Here is a 17691-nt window from a genome sequence, read left to right on the forward strand (position 1 = left end):
TAGTACATACAATAACAACACAAAAACAGCCCCATTTAGCGATGCTTAGTGCTGTAGCCAGCTCCATTTTGTTTGGTTTGTATTTCCTGTTTTACTTTTTTTGCAATGACTTGCTATTGAGCAACATGAGCAAACATAGGACTTGGATTTTTTTCCCCCCTTTTAATTGTAATTACATTTTTTTTCTGAAAAAATTATTTCAATCTTTTACTACAGTTGGAATTGATGGTTGCCAAGGACAGTAAAGTAAAATGTATGTTCATTGCTACCATGCATAGGCGGAGTTTGACTTTTGGGTTAGGCACAACATGTCGATGACCCCGAAATGCAGTGTCAGCAATAAAATTAACTTAAGAGAATATTTATAATAATGAGTTGCCAATGAGCGTTTTTTTTTTTTGTTTCCCATCATTCTTGAGGGGAATTCTAAATCAGGCTGCTTAGGCAATAGTTTTCACCAAGATCGACATCCATTGAATATGGTACGCCCGTCGGTGGCGTGCCAATGTAGTTACCCCAGTCAAAAATTGTATCCCCTGGGCGGAGCCATATGGAGGTAGATTTGTGTCTGTATTATTCAATCCAAAAAAAAAGTTGCTTCAATAAAAATATATATTTTTAATATATATATATATATATATTTTTTAAAGTCGCTTCAATCAAAAAAAAAAAAAGTGTTTAAATAAATTTGAAACTAAAAAAAATGCATGTGAAAGCTATTTTTCTTTGATAGATTTTTTTTCTTTTCTTTTTTTTTTTTTTTTTTTTTTTTTTGATTGGAGTCTTTTTTTTTTTCCCCCTAACGTCCTAGCCAAAATGTGGCTAGGACGTTTTTGTCTTTGTTATTCAATCAAAAAAATAAGTTGCTTCAGAAAAAATATATTTTCAAAAAGAAAAATCACTGCAGTCAAAAAAACAGAAAAATTTCAATCATAGACGTTTTTGAATGTGAAAAAATATTTCAGATTGAAAAATTTGCATTTGAACACAAAAATATTTTCAATCAAAGAAAAAGATCATTTGAAAAATAAAATTGCCCTCCCCTAATTATTTTTTTTTAATGAAAATAATTTAAACCCATTATAAAAACATATTATTTTGTTCATTTCATTCATTTTTGTTGCAGTTTTATTGCTTTACAACTTTTATAAAAGTATATAGGAAAGTCAATTTCATGCAATGACACTTTTTGGCCGCCAGGAGGGGCCTGCACCCACTTAAAGTCCACTTATGCGATCATGTCTACGATTCTTGCACTAGCTAGCTGTAGCCTTTTGTGACCTTCTCTTTTGTAATCTTTTGATACCATTTGTACACTGCAAAAACACGCCTCCTTAAAACTTTTCAAATTCCCTTGTTTTCAGTGCAAATCTACTAGAAATAAGTAAAATTATTTGCCTGTGCTTTGAAGGAGAAACGATATCGTCATTGCACACACCATATAATTGTCTGCATTAGTCTAACACATATATAGTCTAACAGATACATATGGTACAGGTTTTCGTAGGCACCGTCTAACTGTTTGCATTAGTCTAACACACGTAATATAATTAATCAGGAAATAGTATCATTTTCATATTTACGGTAGGACTACACTACTAATATAAAATAAATAGCACACCATAGTTTAATGTGAAGAAATAGAAGAGATACACAATGCCGTCTTATCACAAGAGTGACGCACCAACTCGGGTAATCTGCTCTCCCAGCAAACTCCAAGGACAAAGCGCTTTGTCCTAAAACAAGTACAACCAGCCTGGGCAGCAAAGTTGATAGCGGGCGTCCCAATCTGTGCACGAACCTAAGCCGCCCAAAACCGGCCACAGCGGGGGCGGCCCAAAAGCAACGCCCAGAAACGCCTTCGACAAGACCCGCGTCAGCAAAGACTTCAAAAAGACTGGACACTGAGATAAGACAGATTTCTTCTGCTCGGAAACATGTAGCCTTGTTTTGGATCCAGAATTGTCCCTCCGTCGTCTGTTTTTGCCTTGTTTTTTACCATTGTCGACGAATAAATTGTCAACCTGTTTTCGGCGAGTGTTCTTCAAGCTTTTGAAACATGGAGTCAGTGTGCAAAGGGTTAACACAGGAACGCGCGGAGTTTGGCTTCCTCCTGGCCAGTCTCTTCGGGGGTGTCGAGCGGCGGAGCACATTTCCGTTCTGTTGCCGGCCTCCCCGTGGGGTTTGGGCTGGGAGGACTAAATTCCTTCAGCTTCAAGTAAATTTTAATTTTCTTGAAATAAGAAAACAGCAAGCTGAAAATAAGCCTAAACTTGTTTTAAGCAACAAATGAGTATATTTAAACTTAAAAAAGCTTTGAAATGTCAGACATATCTTCTTGATTTAGGAGAAAAATTACCAACTTTTAAATGGATAGGCTGAATAAGAAAAAATAGCAATATTTACTTAAACTAAGTGGAATAATCTTACACATTAATCTGTTAACTACTCTTTAACTCTCAAAACAAGATGGAGAAAATTATTTGACCAGATTTAAGAAAAATATTCTTATTGAAACATTTTAAATTTTCTGTGTATGTGCTATTTGTCAACGATTGAGCTCATCACCCATTGGACAGGTCAAGGGGGGTCAGGTCCACAGAAAGTTGGGGGTAAAGCGAAATAGTATTTTTGCTAACATGCTAATCAATAATAACAAACATGCCTGATTCTATTGTATTAGTGCATAATAAAATTAAGATATTAAAACATAGTTCAACCAACAATAAAAGACATAAAACAGGTGTGCATGAGAATAATGTTTATGTGGGCAGAGAAAGTAACCCCTGTATACAAGAAATGAGAGAGTAAGTGTTAAGAACAGACCAGTATGCTAGTATGCTTACAGTTGACCAAACCAAGTCACGCCCTCACCATATGATAACTGATGGACATAACGTTCTAAGCTAACGTTGCACCCAGTCAGCCAGTCGCACCCGCCCCCGGCTGATGCTGACAAAAGAATCAGCGTTGTTTTGACAACAGGCATCACAAACTCTTGCCCAATCCAAAACTGATGCCACACCCGGACGACGCCCCGCCAGCCAATAACATCTGAAGTCCCGCCTCTGGGCCCCCATCAAAAAGACTGAAGACTTCCGTCATAAATCGTCACTTCTTGTGCATGCTGCTAGAATAGCGTGCCGCATGAATACTATTTTTAGACCGTGACGTCGCATCGTAAAGCGGAAGTGGGACATTATAGACACGCCCTCACATACAAACCATTATATTTCTGATAGTTTTCTCTGGTAATCTATCAAAAACGAATATGCCGATCAAACTAGAAACGACTCTAGACATTATGACCGTCCACATAAGAAAGATTTCTTCATACGTTTCCCGAAACCAAAGACTCAAAGGAAAAAATGTGAACAGTGGATCAGCTTGTGCGGACGTCCGAAAGACCAGTTTAATGCCAGCAAGGTGAAGTCATCCACCTACAAATGACAATCACGACCCATTGCCTGCTACAGTGTCCTCCGAAGATGTAAGCCATTTTGATATTTTTACTTATTTTTAGCGTGGCATTTTGCCGTGCTGCATCTGTCTGACAATGTATGACCTGAAAAAAATTAAAGTGTATCTGAGTGCCACCGTTGTTACCTTTTCTGTTGTAAGGAAACATTTTTAGTAAGGGAGAGTGTAAACAAATTAATAAAATTAAGATTTCTTATTGATGAAAAAATTAAGTGTTCGTTGCCTGTCACTGAGTAGAATTTGCGATCGCTACACTGAACTAACAATATAAATTACCCTCAAGAACGGTCAGAGACGTAAGACAACCAAAGGATATAATATATAAGAAAGACAGGGCTTATGGGGGTAAAGGATAGCTTGTTGAAACAGGAGAACGTCATTGTCAATGACGTAAGAAAAAAGATGCTCGACTCTTTTTCAGCCCTTGACACTCAAGCCATCTCTTTAACATAACATTTGTATGTTCTTCCACATCTTTAACAGTTAATTTGGCACCAGGGACATCATTTTCGGACAGAATTGGTAGGTTAGCTCTGTAAACATCTCCTTTGTACATTATTTCCATTCATTTACTATTGGGGACAAACGGTAGCGTGTACCCTGGTTAGCAACAGTTGCTAACGTCATGCTTAATAATGAGCGGAAGTGACGTGTAGTGTGTGCATGCCCCAGTTTTCCCTCTGTTTGCCTGCAGTTTGTTGCTCGTTAATGCATATTTTTGGACTGTTCTAGACTTTGTATAACTTTGTACTTGTATACATTGTCAACCTGTTGGAAAGTTGTTGTAGGGATTTTCTTCAGATTATCAAAATTAGTGTTCTTGGAGTCAATGGTTAGAACAGATGAGCAGATGAGGACCTTGTAGGCACCGAGCAGGTGTAGGCATACTTAAACTTACTTTTGTGAGACACAAAGATTTCATTTTGTACTACTCTCGTGTTGTGAAGATTAACTGATTTATTGAACAGTGCACCAGTGTTGTTTTCATCAACGAAAATATTGTGTTGACGAACCATTTATTCATGATGATAACAGGACAATAATGGGTAACAAACACTTTATGTGTAGTTAGCCTGCATCGTAGCAGTGTCTGGTTGTGTTACTCATGTGACGTGCTGCAAACTCACCTATGTCCTCTCCAGGCTTGCTTGTTTTAAAACACACACACTAAGATTTAGGGTTGTTCCGATCATGTTTCTTTGCTCCCGATCGTTTTAGTTTGAGTATCTGCCGATCCCGATATTTCCCGATCCGATTGCTTTTTTTTGCTCCCGATTCAATTCCAATCATTCCCGATAATTTTTCCCGATCATATACATTTTGGCAATGCATTAAGAAAAAAATGAATAAAACTTGGACGAATATATACATTCAACATACAGTACATAAGTACTGTATTTGTTTATAATGACAATAAATCCTCAAGATGGCATTTACATTATTAACATTCTTTCTGTGAGAGGGATCCACGGATAGAAAGACTCGTAATTCTTAAAGGACAAATGTGACTTTGTATATTGTGACTAAATATTGCCATCTAGTGTATTTGTTGAGCTTTCAGTAAATGATACTGTAGCCATGCCCAAATGCATGAAGGGAAGTGCAACCATGACTGTGCGTAGTGCTACCAATTGATGTATCTTCTCTGCGTTGGGAAATAACATAAGGTGTTAAGATAAAGATATTTCTAATCATAGGGAGAGGAATTGTAGGGCTTTAGCCAATTTAAAAAGGCTCCAAAGGCTTCCAAAATTCACTCTACTCATTTTACGCTGCCATTTAGCTCTCTATATAGGTAAAACGGCACCATTATAGATTGAGCGCGACAATGCGTGAGTTGGTCGTACAGCGCATGCATTAATTGCGTTACATATTTTATCGTGATACATTTTTTTAAAAAATAATTACGGCTATTATCGGGATAAATTTTATAACCCTACCTTAAGCCAAAACTAAAGACTCTGGATGAGTAACACATTATGTCTGTAACATTAAATACAATTAGAAAACGATTTAATTAAAAAAAAAAAAAATTTATATATATATATATATATATATATATTAGGGCTGCCAAAATTATCGCGTTAACGGGCGGTAATTAATTTTTTAAATTAATCACGTTAAAATATTTGACGCAATTAACGCACATGCCCCGCTCAGATAGATTTAAATGACAGTACAGTCAAATGCCCACTTGTTAATTGTGTTTTGTGGAGTTTTGCTGCCCTCTGCTGGCGCTTGGGTGCGACTGATTTTATAGGCTTCAGCACCCATGAGCATTGTGTAAGTAATTATTGACATCAATAATGGTGGGCTACTAGTTTATTTTTCGATTGAAAATTATAAAAATTTTATTAAAACGAAAACATTAAGAGGGGTTTTAATATAAAATATCTATAACTTGTACTAACATTTATCTTTTAAGAACTACAAGTCTTTCTATCCATGGATCGCTTTAACAGAATGTTAACAATGTTAATGCCGTCTTGTTGATTTATTGTTATAATAAACAAATACAGTCTTTATGTATCGCATGTTGAATATATACATCCATCTTGTCTTATCTTTCCATTCCAACAATAATTTACAGAAAAATATGGCATATTTTATAGATGGTTTGAATTGCGATTAATTGCGATTAATTACGATTAATTAATTTTTAAGCTGTAATTAACTCGATTAAAATTTTTTAATCATTTGACAGCCCTAATATATATTAAAAAACGGCATGTCCCATATTTTTTTGCCGATTCCGATACTTTGAAAATGACGTGATCGGACCCGATCGATCGGGACATCTCTACTAAGATTTGTTTTTCTTATCTTGGCAAGAGAGAATATGCAATGTTGCTTTAGCCTTTAAATGTCTGTGCTAAGTGATCATCACACACTAAATGTAGCTTGTAGCGTTAGCACAGCATTTAAGTTCGTGTCAGCATTATGCTAATGCCAGTGGTGAGCGTCCTTTTAAACAACTGTTTTTCTTTTAAATATAGTTCGTGGGGTCCAGGTGGGTATAATTCTTTAAAAATAATGTACTATTTTCTGCTGAGTGTGTATTATAAGGAAGTTGGCGTTGTCTTTGTAGGTGCTACAATATGTTTTCATCTGTCAATGTTCATTCGAACGAGTTGGAAACCTTTATTTTTGGACTAAACCTTTTGAACTGCACAGATCAAAACATTTCGAGTAAAGGTCGACTAAAACTACATGAAGACAAACACATTTTGAAATGACTAAAATATGACTAAGACTAATAGGTATTGTCGTCAAATACAAGGATAAAAATTAAAAGGGGCTGCTAAAAACAAAACTGCAGGGCACTCAAGTACCTCATTAATTCCAACTAAGTAACCACTAAGTATTTACAATTCGCAGTGCCATCTTAAAACGGTGATCAACAAGTCTTTGCGTACATGAGCCCACCAATAGTGACCCCTGGCTTGGTGCTTGGACCTAGGCGTTCTCCGTGGTGGACGAGAGCGTAGCATCCCTGCCTCCACCTTCGGGTTGTAGGTACAGGTACTGGCTGCTGTTTGGACCAATGCACCCAAAAGCAGATCAGAGTACGTACCTTTTGGAGTCCTTGAATGAGAACACTCTTACCAAGCCGCAAGTGTTGGGGGCAGGTACCAGTTGTAATTCATATCAACTTATTTTTGAAGCCATGTTCCGATTTTTTTCTGCACAATCCAATTGCACATTTGCTCTTTTGAGGTCATTTTAATCGTTTTGCCTTGCTCTTGAATTACATTTCCACTCTCTTTCTCTCTTTCCATTTGCTGTATGATATCAATCTGCAACAAAATAAGAGCCCTCGGGGAGAATCGCATCTGCAGGCTTCCGGATTAGAGAATGGAAATAAGCACTATTGATAGAGAAGAGCACAAACTGAGACAACTCAATAAAAGAAAGTTGAAGGCTTTTTAAGTGGAATAATTCAATCCGCCGGGATGCCTCGGGCCATGAGGGGGAAAGATGCAGAATCGGGGGTAGGGGGTGGTGTGCACAGTGCAACCAGTCATGGGAGCGCAATGTGTTTAAAAATGAATGTGGGGCATCTGTCCGTGCGCTCGTCTAGATTTATGGCATCTAGGAGAGTGCGTTAGCATTAGGTCATAAAGCGCAGCAACAAATCCCATTATTAGCCCAGATGGCAGTGCACAGTTAAACACATGCAACTTGGAAATAAGGTGGGCACACAGATCCCGATTTTACATCTCTACACTAGTGACATTAGTTGGCCTTTGTATTTTTGCACTACAGCAGGGGTGTCCAAACGTTTTGCAAAGGGGGCCAGATTTGGTGCGGTAAAAATATGGGGGGCCGATCCTGGCTGACGTCCTTTACGTAGAACAATATATTTAAGCAAATTTTAGCAAGCCATTCTGTGTGTCACATTTGCTTTATTATTATTTGTAATTAATAATTTCAACAATCTCGCAACTAGCCTTTGTGGCATTCTCTTTTGACTCTCGGAGGATAAATGAGGATCAATGTGCAACAAAAGAACAACTGGCTAACTTACATAGAAAAAGTCCGGTAGCTTAAATGCTAATGTTTTTTTTTTTTTTTTTTTTTTTTTTTTTTTTACAATGCTATTAACAAATGGCTCAGACACAAATTCCCACAAAAAAAAAAAAAAAAAAAAAAAAAAAAACGCTTAATATACCTATAAACTAAATTAAGAATGCATTAAAAAACATTAGCTCAAACAAAAACCTAGCTTACGTTGGTCTTAACAGGGAGCAGTTGGATTCAGCCATGTGAAAAGAGGCAGACCAGAGGGTAGTGTATAAACCCTCATCAATAAAACTAATTGCAAACACTTTCAAAATAAACCATTAAAACGACACTTTAATTAAACGAATACTCGAAGCAACAACATTTGAATATTTTTTTTTGTAATCAAATACTCGAGTTAATCGATTAATTGTTGCAGCACTAATCTTGTCATACATGTCTTGTCTTGTTTGGTAATATCGCCTCACATTGAACTCTTTAAAAACAGCGACTGTCTCCGCAAATTAGGCAGACACAGTTGTTGCGTATTTTATTGAAGAAATAGTGAAATTTCCACCTATCCTTGAAGCGTCGGCCGTCGCAGTCAACTTTTTTGTTGTTGTTGTTGTTGCCATTTTAGAAAATTGGAAGGGTCACACGGGGTAATTTTGCGTAGAGTGCTGTTGCCTCTTAGTGGGTAAATGAGGAGCAGCATTTAGTGTGTAAGCTACTTAATATGCTGGTAGCAGTACTGCTGACCAATTCATTAAGTCTGTGTGTGGGCCAGACGTTACTGATTTTATGACAGAGGATGGGGGCCGGATGAAATTCGACCACGTGCCGCATTTGGCCCCCGAGCCGGACTTTGGACATATATGCTCTACAGTTATTCCATTATGTGCCTCTCTTGGTTCAAATCTTGCAATATGATATGAGTCTTTCCTCGGTTTGTATCTTTCTCTTCTGTTGTTTGTGCTTTCGCTGTTTGCATCCCCATAGGATTCATCTCTATACTAGTCATTCTAAAAAAATTAGCATATTGTGATAAAGTTCATTATTTTCTGTAATGTACTAATAAACATTAGACTTTCATATATTTAGATTGATTACATACAACTGAAGTAGTTCAAGCCTTTTATTGTTTTAATATTGATGATTGTGGCAAAAAAGTCAAGAAAAAAACAAAAATCCCTATCTTAAAAAAATTAGCATATTTCATCCGACCAATACAAAAAAGTGTTTTTTAATTAAAAAAAAGTCAACCTTCAATTGATTATATCAGCTATGCACTCAATACTTGGTTGGGAATCTTTTTGCAGAAATGACTGCTTCATTCCGGCGTGGCATGGAGGCAATCAGCCTGTGGCACAGCTAAGGTGTTATGTAGCCCCACCCAGGATTTTATGATAGCGGCCTTAAGCTCATCTACAGTGTTGGGGCTGGAGTCTAGCAACTTCCTCTTCACAATATCCCACAGATTCTCAATGGGGTTCAGGTCAGGAGAGTTGGCAGGCCAATTGAGCACAGTAATGCCACGGTCAGTAAACCATTTACCAGTGGTTTTGGCACTGTGAGAACGTGCCAGGTCGTGCTGAAAAATGAAATCTTCAACTCCAAAAAGCTTTTCAGCAGATGAAAGCATTAAGTGCTCCAAAATCTCCTGATAGCTAGCTGCATCGACACTGTCCTTGATAAAACACAGTAGACCAACACCAGCAGCTGACATGGCACCCCAGACCATCACTGACTGTGGGTACTTGACACTGGACTTCAGGCATTTTGGCATTTCCTTCTCCCCAGTCTTCCTCCAAACTCTGGCACCTTGATTTCCGAATGACATGCAAAATTTGCTTTCATCTGAAAAAAGTACTTTGGACCGCTGAGCAACAGTCCAGTGCTGCTTCTCTGTAGCCCAGGTCAGGCGCTTCTGCTGCTGTTTCAGGTTAATAAGTGGCTTGACCAGGGGAATGCGGCACCTGCAGCCCATTTCCAGCACACGCGTGTGCACAGTGGCTCTGGATATTTCTACTCCAGACTCAGTCCACTGTTTCTGCAGGTCCCCTAAGGTCTGGAATCGGCCCTTCTCCACAATCTTTCTCAGGGTGCGGTCCCTTCATGGTTGTGCATTGTTTCTTGCCACACGTTTTCCTTCCCACAGACTTGCCACCGAGGTGCCTTGATACAGCACTCTGGGAACAGCCTATTCGGTCAGAAATTTCTTTCTGTGTCTTAGCCTCTTGCTTGAGGGTGTCAATGATGGCCTTCTAGACAGCAGTCAGGTCGGCAGTCTAACCCATGTTTGCGGTTTTGAGTAATGAACCAGGCTGGTAGTTTTTAAAAGCCTCAGAAATCTTCTGCAGGGGTTTTGAGTTAATTCGTTGATTCAGATGAGTAAGTTCGTAGTTTCTTTAGAGTACCTTTTCATGATATGCAAATTTTTGGAGATAGGGATTTTTGTTTTGTATTGACTTTTTTTGCCAAAATCATTGATATGTATTGTCCATGGTTCATGTCTTGGTTGGATTGTATTGCCTTTTATGCAGTCTTAACAACAGCGGTTTGGATCTTCTACGGTTCAAGTCTTATTTTATGGTTCACATCTCCGTTTCAAAGCCTTTATGTGTCATCTATTCTAAGTTGCATGTCATTTTTGCTTTGTGTTTTCTAAGGATTCGTAATTTCTATTTTTGTTGTCCTGTTTTTGATTTCTCCTAAGGTTGTTCACTTATATGTTGAGCATCTTCTATGGTTCACATTTTCTTTGGTCCTTCTTATCTACAGTTTTAATATTTTATGGTTTATATGGGGGTTTTGTCTTAAAATATTAGCAAATTCATATATTTGCAAATTCTACTGTGGATTCCGTGAGTACATTCTTTTACGTTGGTTTACATTGTATTCACCAGCTGTATGTTTTATTGTTAGCGTCTTCTAGAAATAATATGTTGAATCATTTGAATCACCTTTAAGGCGATCCACGGATAGAAAGACTTCGAGTTCTTAAAAGATAAATGTTATTACAAGTTAAAATAATTTGATATTAAAACCCCTCTTGATGTTTTCATTTTTATATTATGAATTAGTTTAACTAGTAGGTCGCCATTGTTGTTCATGTCGCAGGGCGATGACATTACTGGGTTACGCTGCTGGGCCTCCAGAGTATGACTCTAGCGACATAAACATGTCGTCTGTTCCACGCTTTCAATTTCCGAGAGGAACATTAATGAGCATGACAGCACTGTTGATATTTCACAAAACGAGCAGCAAAAGCAAAATAAACAGGAAAGGCAGGATGAGATGAAACGAGAATATGACAAAACCGATGTTCTGCCAAAATGTGCTAAGCCGGTAAAACGTCTACAAGTGGCAAATTTGACACCCAAAGTACTACCGTGCGCTTTCAGCTTGTTTTTTTTAGATGCATACGGACAGAACATACTAAATATCCCATAAGAAAATACTTAAACGTAGTGGTATAAAATAAGGGTGGTTTAAATGCGCTACGTGACCAATGCGGTCAACAAATCAACAATCTGCTTTAAAGCTACCACAAAAAAAAACACAATGCTGAAAAATATGAGCGGGAAACACATGCCAAAAAGTATTTTGAGGCAATGAAAAGGGAATAAAAGACTCATTAAGTACAAAAATATTAAGTACTTGCCGCTTTTAACCGATCTGCGCATGTGTTGAAAGTCTCGCCGCATAGAAGAAATTACAGAACACCGGTTGTTCGGCCGTTTACGCTTTTTGTGGTTTTTCCCCGCGGAAAGGGATCCGAAAGAGAACACACTGAATAAGTCGGCTTGTGCTCACAGTATATTGTTGTTTTTTTATTGTTGATTTTTTGTGGTGGTGAGTAATAAGCACCAAGTAGTAAATAGCAAACACCAAGCAGGTTGTAAACCTATAAATGCAAACAAAGAATGTACATATAGATGTATAAATACAAATATTCATAATGATATATTAATACAAATATATAAATAAATAATGTACTGTGCTTAATACAGGTATAATTCATTCACAATCAAGATTGCAATAACCAAACATTGTGCATTATTTTAAAATCACATATTTTCCGTCGTTTCATTAAGGCAGTAGTCGAAGCATTAAACCGTTTCAACAAGTTACGAACGCCGACCAATGCTTTAAATTACTAGCAGAAGTGGTGTCTAATGGCGGGAGAAAATGTAGTTTTTTCACACAAGCGAACAGATTACAAAGCATCAATTCAGTGTTGTTCCGAGACTACATTTCCCATGATTCACTGCGTGACCTGCGCCACTCGCTGATTCGCTGCGAGATTGACTCAATGGCTACGCTAAACCAACACGCAAGTTGTCAACTGTCACATGACAGCGGCTCTCGTAAAACACAAACTAGAAGGCTATCACGCGATCACCGTGAAAGAAACGCCGAACCGTCCAAAAGCAATGCAATGCACAAGGTGGAAATACATAATACAAATAGAAATAAATGTGCACAAACTCACTAGTGGTGTGTGTCTCTTACGGCAACGTGACCGTGAATTACCGCGACGCCGACCCGGCTTCCGCTTATATGCACATCCACACCCCTTTCCTGATTGACAGTGGATTAACACTTTCGGACAAGAGCGTAGGTGACGCAACAATTTAAACACGCTTAACCTAGCGAACACAACACCGGTAGTGTTCGTCTAGTGACAGTGACAAACTACGTCACCACTCCGAGTGTCCATTGCGCGCATAAAACATGGCGCCCTCTGTAGGTCAAAATATGTACTAATATTTTAGATTTTTAAATCAATGGCAATATTTTATGTTTCTAATAACATATTTTAGTAAAACAGAACAATTGTGGCTCATTAGAGCCTACACGTCTTTAAGTCCAAGGTTCCCTTTAATGCTATGTTCTGTAACAATGTTTTCAAAATTAAATAAACTAGAACACCACAGATACAGTGCCTTGCAAAAGTATTCGGCCCCCTTGGATCTTGCAACCTTTCGCCACATTTCAGGCTTCAAACATAAAGATATGAAATTTAATTTTTTTGTCAAGAATCAACAACAAGTGGGACACAATCGTGAAGTGGAACAATATTTATTGGATAATTTAAACTTTTTTAACAAATAAAAAACTGAAAAGTGGGGCGTGCAATATTATTCGGCCCCTTTACTTTCAGTGCAGCAAACTCACTCCAGAAGTTCAGTGAGGATCTCTGAATGATCCAATGTTGTCCTAAATGATCGATGATGATAAATAGAATCCACCGGTGTGTAATCAAGTTTCCGTATAAATGCACCTGCTCTGTGATAGTCTCAGGGTTCTGTTTAAAGTGCAGAGAGCATTATGAAAACCAAGGAACACACCAGGCAGGTCCGAGATACTCTTGTGGAGAAGTTTAAAGCCGGATTTGGATACAAAAAGATTTCCCAAGCTTTAAACATCTCAAGGAGCACTGTGCAAACCATCATATTGAAATGGAAGGAGCATCAGACCACTGCAAATCTACCAAGACCTGGCCGTCCTTCCAAACTTTCTTCTCAAACAAGGAGAAAACTGATCAGAGATGCAGCCAAGAGGCCCATGATCACTCTGGATGAACTGCAGAGATCTACAGCTGAGGTGGGAGATTCTGTCCATAGGACAACAATCAGTCGTACACTGCACAAATCTGGCCTTTATGGAAGAGTGGCAAGGAGAAAGCCATTTCTCAAAGATATCCATAAAAAGTCTCGTTTAAAGTTTGCCACAAGCCACCTGGGAGACACACCAAACATGTGGAAGAAGGTGCTCTGGTCAGATGAAACCAAAATTGAACTTTTTGGCCACAATGCAAAACGATATGTTTGGCGTAAAAGCAACACAGCTCATCACCCTGAACACACCATCCCCACTGTCAAACATGGTGGTGGCAGCATCATGGTTTGGGCCTGCTTTTCTTCAGCAGAGACAGGGAAGATGGTTAAAATTGATGGGAAGATGGATGCAGCCAAATACAGGAACATTCTGGAAGAAAACCTGTTGGTATCTGCACAAGACCTGAGACTGGGACGGAGATTTATCTTCCAACAGGACAATGATCCAAAACATAAAGCCAAATCTACAATGGAATGGTTCAAAAATAAACGTATCCAGGTGTTAGAATGGCCAAGTCAAAGTCCAGACCTGAATCCAATCGAGAATCTGTGGAAAGAGCTGAAGACTGCTGTTCACAAACACTCTCCATCCAACCTCACTGAGCTCGAGCTTTTTTGCAAGGAAGAATGGGCAAGAATGTCAGTCTCTCGATGTGCAAAACTGATAGAAACATACCCCAAGCGACTTGCAGCTGTAATTGGAGCAAAAAGTGGCGCTACAAAGTATTAACGCAAGGGGGCCGAATAATATTGCACGCCCCACTTTTCAGTTTTTTATTTGTTAAAAAAGTTTAAATTATCCAATAAATTTAGTTCCACTTCACGATTGTGTCCCACTTGTTGTTGATTCTTGACAAAAAATTAAAATTTTATATCTTTATGTTTGAAGCCTGAAATGTGGCGAAAGGTTGCAAGGTTCAAGGGGGCCGAATACTTTTGCAAGGCACTGTAACTGTAGGAAAATGTCAACAAAAATGTCTCTCATGCTAAAAAAAAAACAAACAAAAAAACATCCTTTTTAGAATTGAAAATAAGACATAGTATGTTTGGGAACTCTTTTTGTAAGCTTCTGACAATGTTTCACACCAACTTATAATATTTTTTGTTTGTTTGTTTGTTTGTTTTTAATGTGGTTAAAGCAACAAAAGACACATGCCATCAAACTATAACACCATTCCAAGTTGTTTCTTACTCTACTGAACTTCAACGCTCAAGTCAGGAAACCAGCTAGCTGCCATGCTACGCTAATTAGCCGTAGCTGTGGAAGCAGGCGCTGTGTCCCCGGCGGAACAGTTGCCAAACAGAATTATTAAACAGCCGCAGTGGAGGCATAAGTGCAAACAGCAGGTTGAGTTTAGCATTCACTTTGTGGGCCCCCAACACCGTCATCAATATTAACACCTAGCTGCAGCTGTTGGTATAACGCAGGTTTTTATTTTAACACCAACTACTCGTAAACATGCTATGCCTCTCTCATGAGTGCTGTGAACTCTCGCTTAATTGTAGTTCACTATTCACTAATTCACTTACAGGCCTTTTTTTCCTGTGGAAACTCAGTAAGCTTATTAAAATAGTAATATATTTGAATTTTTTTTTTTTTTTTTTTTTGCTCTTTCCGTATTGTCTACAGATGCCACGCAATATGCCACCATAACTCCGGCTAATTAAGAATCATCTTTATTGGCCACTTTAGTAAAACAACAAACAACAAAGACGCCACTATAATAAAACTCATTTAGGACGTATAAGTACACGGAGCTATTTAGCCTTGGAAGGATTGTGTAGTGCCAGGGGTTTGTAGAGAAGCCAAAAAATGTACTCAAGTAAGTGTAGCATTATTTCAAAATAATATTAGTCAAGTAAAAGTAGTCATCCAAAAAATGTAATCAAGTACAAGTGTAAAAGTATTTAGGTGAAAAGAATACTCAAGTAATGAGTAACTGTTTCTTCGCCCAACATCATCGATATGAACTCTTATTATTATACTGTACTAACCTATTGCATGACAATATTAGGCCAAATAAATACAGTGGTACCTCTACATCCGAAGTTAATTCGTTCCAGGTACTTGTTTGTAAGTCGAAATGGTCGTATATCGAGCAGGATTTTCCCATATGAATACATTATAATTCCATTAATTCGTTCCACAGACTAAAAACTTGCACTAAATCCTTAATAAATACTGCTGGTACTATTACAAATGGCAATTACACATAGCAAAACTAATAAATTATAAGTAAAAAATGGAATAATATAATAATAATAAGAATAATAATTCCTGTAATAAAGTAACGAATCGGGTTCTAATGTGGCGGAGGTTTTTTGCTGTAGCTGAACACACCGCGTGGCCGACGTGACAGAGAGAAGGAGCGGTGAGCTGGAGAGTTTACTTTCACTTTCAATGTTTTTTTGAGAACACCGTCAACTGCGGCGGACAGTAGATGTTTTGTGTTGGATAAGATGTGAAATAATTGAGAAAAACGTGACAAAGCTGGCGATTTCTTTGGCGATGTTACCACATCAATAATTGTCACCTTAACTTTACACTACTGGCGAACAGTGGTCAGAGGAGGACCGTAGAGATGTATTGTTGAGCCAGTTCACAGATGCTCACCCCACGCTCGTATTTCTCCATAATTTGCATCTTCATTTAGAAGGTAAGCATCACCTTTTTCCTTGTTTCACCACCTGTAGCAACCTTTTTGACACCTTTGTTGATTTCTCACACAAGAAAATCCGCAGTGCGTTCGTCCACAGTTTTGTCATGTCGTCGGATGAAGAAAAAAAAAAAGTATATATATATACAGTATATATATCCACTTTCGAATACAGTTCAAAGTTCTCCTCCTCACATTCAAGGCCATCCATAACCTCTCTCCTCCATACCTGTCCGATCTCGTTCATGTTACTACTCCCTCCTGTGCCCTTAGATCCTCCTCCTCCTCCATACAACTGTCTATCCCCCCCGCTCGCCTTAGCACCATGGGGAGCAGAGCATTCAGCCGCCCGGCTCCCCGACTTTGGAATTCACTCCCACCCGATCTCAGGAACAAAGATTCCCTCCCCCTTTTTTCAAACAAAACTCAAAACTCACCTGTTTAGACTTGCCTATACACAATAATCACTTAGTTCTGGTCTTCTTAACTGCCCCTATATCTCTTTTAGTATTTTAAATTTCCTTATACGTTATATACTTTCATTTTCTCACTTTTAGTATTTTTAAATGATTGTACGGTGACCTTGAGTGCCAGAAAGGCGCCTTTAAATAAAATGTATTATTATTATTATTATTATTATATATACTGTATATATACGCTCACCGGCCACTTTATTAGGTACACCTGTCCAACTGCTCGTTAACACTTAATTCCTAATCAGCCAATCACATGGCAGCGACTCAGTGCATTTAGGCATGTAGACATGGTTTAAGACAATCTCCTTCAGTTAAAACCGAGCATCAGTATGGGGAAGAAAGGTGATTTGAGTGACTTTGAACGTGGCATGGTTGTTGGTGCCAGAAGGGCTGGTCTGAGTATTTCAGAAACTGCTGATCTCCTGGGATTTTCACGCACAACCATCTCTAGGGTCTACAGAGAATGGTCCGAAAAAGAAAAATATCCAGTGAGTGGCAGTTCTGTGGGCATAAATGCTTTGTTGATGCCAGAGGTCAGAGGACAATGGCCAGACTGGTTCGAGCTGATAGAAAGGCAACAGTGACTCAAATAACCACCCGTTACAACCAAGGTAGGCAGAAGAGCATCTCTGAACGCACAGTACATCGAACTTTGAGGCAGATGGGCTCCAGCAGCAGAAGAACACGCCGGGTGCCACTCCTTTCAGCTAAGAACAGGAAACTGAGGCTACAATTTGCACAAGCTCATCGAAATTGGACAATAGAAGATTGGAAAAACGTTGCCTGGTCTGATGAGCCTTGATTTCTGCTGCGACATTCGGATGGTAGGGTCAGAATTTGGCGTCAAAAACATGAAAGCATGGATCCATCCTGCCTTGTATCAACGGTTCAGGCTGGTGGTAGTGGTGTAATGGTGTGGGGAATATTTTCTTGGGACTCTTTGGGCCTCTT

The 17691-nt window shown here is 38.6% G+C and overlaps 1 protein-coding gene across 4 annotated transcripts in view; it reads right to left on the reverse strand.

Moving 5' to 3' along the window:
• The window catches only part of ntrk3b (neurotrophic tyrosine kinase, receptor, type 3b), a 663222-nt gene that overhangs the window by 360118 nt on the left and 285413 nt on the right, over nt 1-17691 (reverse strand). The gene's annotated exons all lie outside the window — the stretch shown is intronic.

This window comes from Corythoichthys intestinalis, chromosome 1 (assembly GCF_030265065.1).
Source record: "Corythoichthys intestinalis isolate RoL2023-P3 chromosome 1, ASM3026506v1, whole genome shotgun sequence".
Classification (NCBI taxonomy): Eukaryota; Metazoa; Chordata; class Actinopteri; order Syngnathiformes; family Syngnathidae; genus Corythoichthys; species Corythoichthys intestinalis.